Raw genomic sequence first — 9,239 nt, 5'->3', positions numbered from 1 at the left:
AGATCAGTTTCCAAAATGGCAGTCAGAGCTCATCAGACAAATGGACTCCACTTCCCAGCAGCCTTGCAGTGAGTGCAATCAATAAAAGGCCTGCTGGGAAATGTTTATTTGCCACTAAATCACCCAAGCATGCCACAATTACAAGAAAGGTACAGGTTGTCTTTTCCTTTCCATAATTAAATTTCCACAGCATCTCCCCAATCATGAGTATTACAAAAGAAAGTAAAAAAATCACATTTTACAGATCTTAGACTTGTCTTCAGCATTTAGCTCAAATCTCACCATCTTCAAAAAATAGTTCTCCTGCAAAATTCACCAGCTAAAAGTTCTATCCAAGCAGTTGGAGGATGGCCTTTGCTAGCCCATAGCAATTCTTTTCACAGCAGAGTGAGGCTTAGATTGCAGTGGTGGCGGGGGGAGGGACACAAGGGCTAATTTCCCCCAGTACAAGATGGCCTCTGAAGCTTGATGGGAGAGCAGAACTGGAGAGACTTGAGGGAAGGGTCCAGGCCTTGTATTCAGTCAGAGTCACTGCTGGAAGAGCAGGAGGAGGAGGAGGAATGCTTGCCATGTTTGTGGTGTTTCTGCTTCTTTTTATGAGCTTTTTTCATTTTCTTTTGCATCTTCTTGTCAATCACCATTCCTGGTCCAACCATGCCAGGAGCCAATGTATTCACAGGACACATACCAGGGGCAGGTGGTGGGTATGGAGGGGGGTAGGGACCTGAGGGTTGGCATCCTGGATACCCTGGTTGTGGCACAGGATGACAGGGCCCACCAGGGGGAAAGGCTGGATTCCCCTGGGGTGCTCCTGGGGGAGTGGGAAAGGGGCCTGGAGGAAAGGTAGGGGTGGCAGGTGGTGGATGGGCAGGATTGCAACCTCCAGGGTACCCAACGTTGGGGGTGTGTGGATATGGCCCTGGCTGCCTGGCATTGGGATTCCATATGTTCAGGTATTTCCTCCAGCCCAGGAATGGAAAAGGAAGGAAACTGAGGAATCCAGGCGTCCCGTCACCTCTACACCACTACTTGGGTGGACTCCTGCTGCCCATTTTTTGATTGGGCTGTTTGTTTTTTGATGTTGAGCTGTATGAGCTGTTTGTATATTTTGGAGATTAACCCCTTGTTGGTCGCTTCATTTGCAAATATTTTCTCCCATTCTGTAGGTTCTCTTTTCATTTTGTTTATGGTTTCCTTTGCTGTTCAAAAGCTTTTAAGTTTAATTAGGTCCCATTTGTTTATTTTTGTTCTTATTTCCATTACTCTAGGAGACGGATCAAAAAAGATATTACTATGATTTATGTCAAAGAGTGTTCTGCCTATGTTTTCCTCTAGGAATTTTATAGTATCTAGTTTTACATTTAGGTCTTTAATCCATTTTGAGTTTTTGTGCATGGTGTTAGACAGTGTTCTAATTTCATTCTTTTGCATGTACTGTTCAGTTTTCCCAGCACCACTTATTGAAGAGTCTCTCTTCTCCATTGTATTTTCTTGCCTCCTTTGTCATAGACTAGTTGACCATAGATGAATAGGTTTATTTCTGGGCTTTCTATCCTGCTCCATTGATTTATATTTCTGTTTTTGTGCCAGTACCATACTGTTTGGATTACTGTAGCTTTGTAATGTAGTCTGAAGTTAGGTAGTGTGATTCCTCCAGCTTCATTTTTCTTTCTCAAGATTGCCTTGGCTATTTGGGGTCTTTTGTATTTCCATACAAATTAAAACTTTTTTTGTTCTAGTTCTGTGAAAAATGCCATGAGTAATTTGATAGAGGTTGCATTGACTGTAGATTGTCTTCTGTGGTATAGTCATCTTGACAACATTGATTCTTCCAATCCAAAACATGGTATATCTTTTCATCTGTTTGTGTCATTATATCACATTTTATTTATCCATTCCTTATTTTTTTTGAATTTTTACCTTTTTTTTAAACATCTTTATTGGAGTCTAATTGCTTTACAATGGTGTGTTAGTTTCTGCTTTGTAACAAAGTGAATCAGTTATACATATACATATGTTCCCATATCTCTTCCCTCTTGCATCTCCCTCCCTCCCACCCTCCCTATCCCACCCCTCTAGGTGGTCACAAACCATTGAGCTGATCTCCCTGTGCTATGTGGCTGCTTCCCACTAGCTATCTATTTTACGTTTGGTAGTGTATATATGTCCATGTCACTCTCTCACTTTGTCACAGCTTACCCTTCCCCCTCCCCATATCCTCAAGTCCATTCTCTAGTAGGTCTGTGTCTTTATTCCCGTCTTACCCCTAGGTTCTTCATAACATTTTTTTTCTTAAATTCCATATATATGTGTTAGCATACGGTATTTGTTTTTCTCTTTCTGACTTACTTCACTCTGTATGACAGACTCTAGGTCCATCCACCTCACTACAAATATCTCAATTTCGTTTCTTTTTATGGCTGAGTAATATTCCATTGTATATATGTGCCACATCTTCTTTATCCATTCATCCAATGATGGACACTTAGGTTGCTTCCATGTCCTGGGTATTGTAAGTAGAGCTGCAATGAACATTTTGGTACATGACTCTTTTTGAATTATGGTTTTCTCAGGGTATATGTCCAGTAGTGGGATTGCTGGGTCATATGGTAGTTTTATTTTCAGTTTTTTAAGGAACCTCCATACTGTTTTCCATAGTGGCTGTATCAATTTACATTCCCACCAAAGCCCAGAGATAAACCCATGTACATATGGTCACCTTATCTTTGATAAAGGAGGCAAGAATATACAGTGGAGAAAAGACAGCCTCTTCAATAAGTGGTGCTGGGAAAACTGGACAGATACATGTAGAAGTATGAAATTAGAACACTCCCTAACACCATACACAAAAATAAACTCAAAATGGATTAAAGACCTAAATGTAAGGCCAAACACTATCAAACTCTTAGAGGAAAACATAGGCAGAACACTGTATGACATAAATCACAGCAGGATCCTTTTTGACCCACCTCCTAGAGAAATGGAAATAAAGATAAACAAATGGGACCTAATGAAACTTAAAAGCTTTTGCACAGCAAAGGAAACCATAAAGCAGACCAAAAGACAACCCTCAGAATGGGAGAAAATATTTGCAAATGAAGCAACTGACAAAGGATTAATCTCCAAAATTTACAAGCAGCTTATGCAGCTCAATAACAAAAAACAAACAACCCAATCCAAAAATGGGCAGAAGACCTAAATAGACATTTCTCCAAAGAAGATATACAGATTGCCAACAAACCCATGAAAGAATGTCAACATCATTAATCATTAGAGAAATGCAAATCAAAACTACAATGAGATATCATCTCACACCGGTCAGAATGGCCATCATCAAAAAATCTAGAAACAATAAATGCTGGAGAGGGTGTGGAGAAAAGGGAACCCTCTTGCACTATCCATTCATTATTGGCAGACATTAAGGTTGTTTTAATATTTTGCCTATTCTAAATAACGTTGCAATGAACATGGGGTGCATATATCTTTTTGAGTTAATGTTTTTATTTCCTTTGGATAAATACCCAGAAGTGGAATTGCTGGATCATATGATAGTTCTGTTTTTAAGTTTTTGAGGAACCCCATACTGTTTTCCACAGCGGCCGCACCAATTTCCATTCCCACCATGCATGAAGGTTCTCTTTACTCCACATCTTCACCAACAATTGTTATTTGTTGTCTTTCTGATTATAGCCATTCTGACAGATGTGTGTGGTTTTGATTTGCATTTCCCTGATGTCTAGTTGATGTTGAACACCTTTTCACACACCTGTTGGCCATCTGTGTGCCTTCTTTGCAAAAATGTCTTTTCAGATCCTCTGCTCATTTTTTTTTTTTTCCTGTGGTACGCAGGCCTCTCACCGTTGTGGCCTCTCCCGTTGGAGAGCACAGGCTCCGGATGCACAGGCCCAGTGGCCATGGCTCACGGACCCAGCCGCTCCATGGCATGTGGGATCCTCCCGGACCGGGGCACGAACCTGTGTCCCCTGCATCGGCAGGCGGACTCTCAACCACTGTGCCACCAGGGAAGCCCTTCTGCTCATTTTTTAATTGAAAACAATCTTTTGCTATTGAGTTGTATGAGTTCTTTATATATTTTGGATATTAGCCCCTTATCAGATACATGACTTGCAAATATTTTCTCCCACTCTGTAGGTTGTGTTATCATTTTGTATATGGTTTCCTTTGCTGTGCACAAGCTTTTTGGTTTGATTAGGTCACATTTACTTATTTTTGCTTTTGTTTTCCTTGCCTGAGGAGACCGATTCAAAAAATATTGCTAAGAATGATGTCAAAGAGCAAACTGCCTATGTTTTCTTCCAGGAGTTTTATGATTTCAGGCAGGTCTTACACTTAAGTCTTTAATCAGTTTTGAGTTTATTATTGTATATGGTGTGAGAAAGTAGTCCAGTTTGAATCTGTAGCTGTCCTGTTTCTTCAACACTATTTATTGAAGAGGCTGTCTTTTCCTCATTGTATATTAACTGACCATATAAGTGTGGATTCATTTCTGGGCTCTCTATTCTGTTCTATTGATCTACACGTCTGTTTTTTGCTAGTACCACAGTGTCTTGATTTCTGTTTGCTTTGCAGTATAGTTTGAAATCAGGGAGCATACTTCTAGCTGTGTTCTTCTTTTTCAAGATTGTTTTAGCTTTCCAGTTTCTTTTGTATTTCCATACAAATTTTAGAATTATTTGTTCTAGTTCTGTGAAAGTTGACATTGGAATTTTGATAGAGATTGCATTGAATCTTTATTTTATTTATTTATTTTTTAAAGAATGTTTCAATTACAGCAGCTTTTATTATCTTTTAAAAATTTTTAATATTTATTTATTTTATTTCTGGCTGTATCGGGTCTTAGTTGCGGCATGCTGGATCTTCGTTGTGGCATGTGGGATCTTTTCGATGGGGCACGTGGGCTTCTCACTAGTTGTGGTGTAGGGGCTTCTTTCTAGTTGCAGCACACGGGCTTAGTTGCCCCGTGGCATGTGGGATCTTAGTTCCCTGACCAGGGATCGAACCTGCGTCTGCTGCACTGGAAGGCAGATTCTTTACTACTGGACTACCAGGGAAGTCCCAGCAATGTCTTTCGATATGAAAAAATTTCATCCCTACTTCAAAATATATACAAAAATGAAATCCTAAGAAATTAGTTATCTAAATTGGAAAAAAATTTAAACCATTAGCAGAGAGTGTAGGAAATATCTTTTTGAGCTTTCTTGGGAAAGATTTTTAAAACTGACCCAAAAAGTAGAGACCATAAAAGACTGAAATTTCACCGTATGAGAATTATAAGGGCATGTACAATTAGACAAGTTAAAAAACAAGCAGCACACTGGAAGAAAATATTTATAAGCTATAAAACATAAAGGATTAGTAGCTTGAATATATAAAAATTTTCAAATGAATAAAGAATAGTCTCATAGGTCTAATAGAAAAAAAGAGTTAAGGATATAAACTGACAATAAGCAGACATGAATATATCAATGAACAGATTTCTACTCAGTTGTATAAAGGAAGTATAACTTCTTCATTTACATAATTGACTTCATCTTCCTCCTGAGCCTCCACCTCATTGGTATGGGGGATTTGGAGTTGGGGATTGGGGAATAGGTACACTGTAAACTTTCCAGATAAGTGAATCTCAGACATTTTTTGGTTCTCACTCATTTTCAGATAACACAGCACCTTTTTGTAAGTGTTTCCCATTTGGATTCTCTCCTCCTTTCCTTGCTTCTCCTTAGGATGGTGGCTGGGAACATGGTAGGGTGGCGATTAGCCAATCTGAGTACCATCCTCCATCTTATTTTTCCCAGATTCTTAAATGGGAAGCAAGGAAAAAACCTCCTTTTCTTGGCCTTTGCTTCAGCTAATGCTAAGGATTTTTACTCATAGAAGCTGAAAGTCATGATACATGTGAGTGATGAATGCTTACATTCTCTATTCTGTCCCTCTTTTATTTTCCACATCCTACTCTTGGGTAAGAGTGGCCTTTTCCTCTTTCCATTCTCATCCAGTTAGGACTCCTCAGTCCTCTCTGCATGATGACTTCTATTAAAATTCTATGTTCAGTCTTCCAAACATTGCTGTTGATATTTAAAGGTTGCTTAAGAAATTAAATGTAACTTTTCTGTCTGGAGAAAGATTGATTCTCATGACACTTGCCTAATAACTCCAGGCTGAAAGCTAACCTCTTTAATCTGGGTTGTATCTGTCCTCCCCGCCGAAAAGATTAAAGCCATTAGACTTGATGGGTGATAACTTGAAAGACAGTAAGACTTACAATGTATGAAAATATATCTCATGAATGGATAAAGAAGATGTGGTACATATATATAATGGAATACTACTCAGCCATAAAAAGGAACGAAATAATGCCATTTGCAGCAACATGGATGCAACTAGAGATTATCATACTAAGTGAAGTCAGAAAGAGAAAGACAAATATCATATATCACTTATATGAGGAATCTAAAACATGACACAAATGAACCTAAGTGTGAAACAGAAACAGAATCACAGACATACAGAACAGACTGGTGGTTGCCAAGGGGGAAGGGGTTGGGGGAGGGATGGAGTGGGAGGTTGGGGTTAGCAGATGTAAGCTTTTATATATAGAATGGATAAACAACAGGTCCTACTGTAAAGCACAGAGAACTATATTCAAGATCCTATGATAAACCATAATGGAAAAGAATATTAAAAAAAGAAGGTATACATATGTATAGTTAAAAAAATTATTTATTTGGTTGTGCCGGGTCTTAGTTGCCGCAGGTGGGCTCCTTAGTTGCAGCACATGGGTTCCTTAGTTGTGGCATGCATGTGGGGTCTGGTTCCCTGACCAGGGATCGAACCCGGGCCCCCTGCATTGGGAGCGTGGAGTCTTAACCACTGCGCCAGCAGGGAAGTCTCTATATATGTATAATTGAATCACTTTGCTGTACAGCAAAAATTAACACAGCATTGTAAATCAACTATACTTCAGTTAAAAAAGAGAAAATATAAATGAAATTGCTTTAAAAAATATTATTCTCATTACATGTGAAAAATTGCACTATCTTACCAGTAGCTAGGAAATTGCAAATTTAAAAAATGAGATACCACTGGCAAACAGTTTAAAGTTTGGTGAAAGACTGCTAGAGGCTGTTTAAACTGTTGCAACCACCCAAGAGAACAATTGGCACTATGAAGAAAACTGTAAATGTATATATTATGCCACCCGTCAATACAACTTCTAAGTATACTTCCTAGAGGAACTCTTCCTCATTTGCATAAGATGACAAGTGTGAGGATATTCACTGCAGTTTCGTTTGTAATACTAAAAACTACGCAAATATCCATTAATAAATTAACAAATAAAATATAGTATATTCATATGATGGAAACAAAAACCTTTAGGAGAAATGGACCATATATATCTCTATAAGTGATGATTTCAAAAATAACTGAGGAAAAATGTGAACTGAAGAATATAATGCCAGTTATAAAAATTTAATTGTTCACAGAGCAACATAAACATTGATTATTTATATCTCCATACATGTAGCATTCATGTATTGACTAGAATGATACGCCCCAAATTCATGATGTTATGAGAATCCTCTGGGAATGGGCAGCAGGAAATGGGGATCAAAGGATATGACTACATTATCTTTAATAATTTCTTTACAGTAAAAAAGACTTTAAAGAAATAGTACTAAGAAGTAACAGCTGCCAAGTCTGGGTGATGGGCTCATGAGCATGAAAAAGTGCTCAGTAATAAATTAGACCAGGGAATTCCCTGGTGGTCCAGTGATTAGGACTCTGCACTGCTGAGGGCCTGGGTTTGATCCCTGGTTGGGCAAGTAAGATCCCACAAGCTGGAATGTCCATGATGTGAAGCTGAGTGTGTCCTCGCGTGTAGCAGTTCTTCTTATCACCCCCATGGGGAAATCAAGGCAAAGCCTAGACTGCCATGAAATTAAAAATTAGCCATTTGATTGTTAAAGTACAGGGGAATATGGCATTGTACAAACTGTTTCTTTAAGGAAAAAAATCATAGCTTCCCCTTTCCTCCTTCCATTAAATATTGCTTTCACTCATTTTTTCGTTGTATTTTTAGAAATATTTCCAAAAAGTCCAGTGTATTACATTTGTGCCATTTATTCATTTATTTATTCAATGTGCATTTATCTTGACTGACCAGCTCCGGGGAAAAGTGTTAGGAAAGCAAGAAGAAAGGAAAAATGAAAGTCGGTGATCAGACTTCATTTAAATATTCAAGACCTATATGAAGAAAATTATAATTTCTTTACTGCTAGTTAAAGACCAGAATAAATGGAGATGAACATCAAGATAAAAAGAACCATATCTGTGGTGGACAGTGTGATGCACCAACCAGAATCTTCTTCAGTGAGAGTTGTTTCCATAACTGGCTTCAGCTATTATCCCCTTTATAAACTGTCTCCAGTGAGGAAAGCTGCCTTGCCCAGAGCCATGGCCCTTCCCTGGTTTCTCACACCGAAAGACTGATGGATGAGGGAATTGGGCTATTTCAACCTAACCTGGGACAGCTCTGACCAGCCATTCTAACTCCAGAGCTCCCAGTGAGGTTGGCTGAGGCTGTCGCTGGACCTCCTATACCTCGTCTTCTCTCTCTGACCACTACTGTTTACTTTGCTTCTCTTTCACAAGGATCTTCTTAATAATATTGTGCATGCTAAAAAAAAATGATCAGAAGCATTTCAGAGGACACTGCGGAGGTCATACAGGTAAAACTACAATTACAAAAGGAAGGAAAAAACCTGGAATGGAGAGAAAGAAGAGATGCATGGGAAGGTGATGGAAAAGGGGATAAACTGGAAAAAAATTGAGGTGAGTTTGAGGCAAGAGTAGCGGTGAAACAAGAAAAATGGAGTTGGCCGAAGGTGACAGAGGTGGAAGAAACAGCTCATGCAGCAGTGGCAAGGGATCTAAACATCCATGGTTGGCTATATGTGGTCTACCCTTGTGAAAAGTCCTTACCAGAATCTACTTTTGTAAAAAAATCTTTTTGCTGCTGTCGATCAAGGCATTTTGCTTAAAAAAAAAAAAAAAACCCGAAAACTAACAAAACCAAAATAAAAAACGCAGCTGCCCACTGTCCATGAATGAAGATGCTGCATCTCTGAGCGGTGGCATGGGCTCAAAGTGAGTGTAGGTAGATCACTAAGTGCCAGAAGCTGGGTGCAAGGAATTGTGGGAGGCAGTTCATTCCGGGA

The 9,239-nt window shown here is 39.0% G+C and overlaps 1 pseudogene; it reads right to left on the bottom strand.

Annotated features, from left to right (window-relative positions):
- Positions 1 to 380: 380 nt before the first annotated feature.
- On the bottom strand, positions 381 to 1,052 carry LOC137224395 (proline-rich protein 13 pseudogene; annotated as a pseudogene).
- Positions 1,053 to 9,239: the final 8,187 nt, after the last annotated feature.

The sequence above is a fragment of the Pseudorca crassidens genome, chromosome 5 (genome assembly GCF_039906515.1).
Source record: "Pseudorca crassidens isolate mPseCra1 chromosome 5, mPseCra1.hap1, whole genome shotgun sequence".
Taxonomy (NCBI): Eukaryota; Metazoa; Chordata; class Mammalia; order Artiodactyla; family Delphinidae; genus Pseudorca; species Pseudorca crassidens.
Note: the sequence above shows the minus strand (reverse complement) of the source record. Positions and strands in the feature narration are given on the sequence as shown.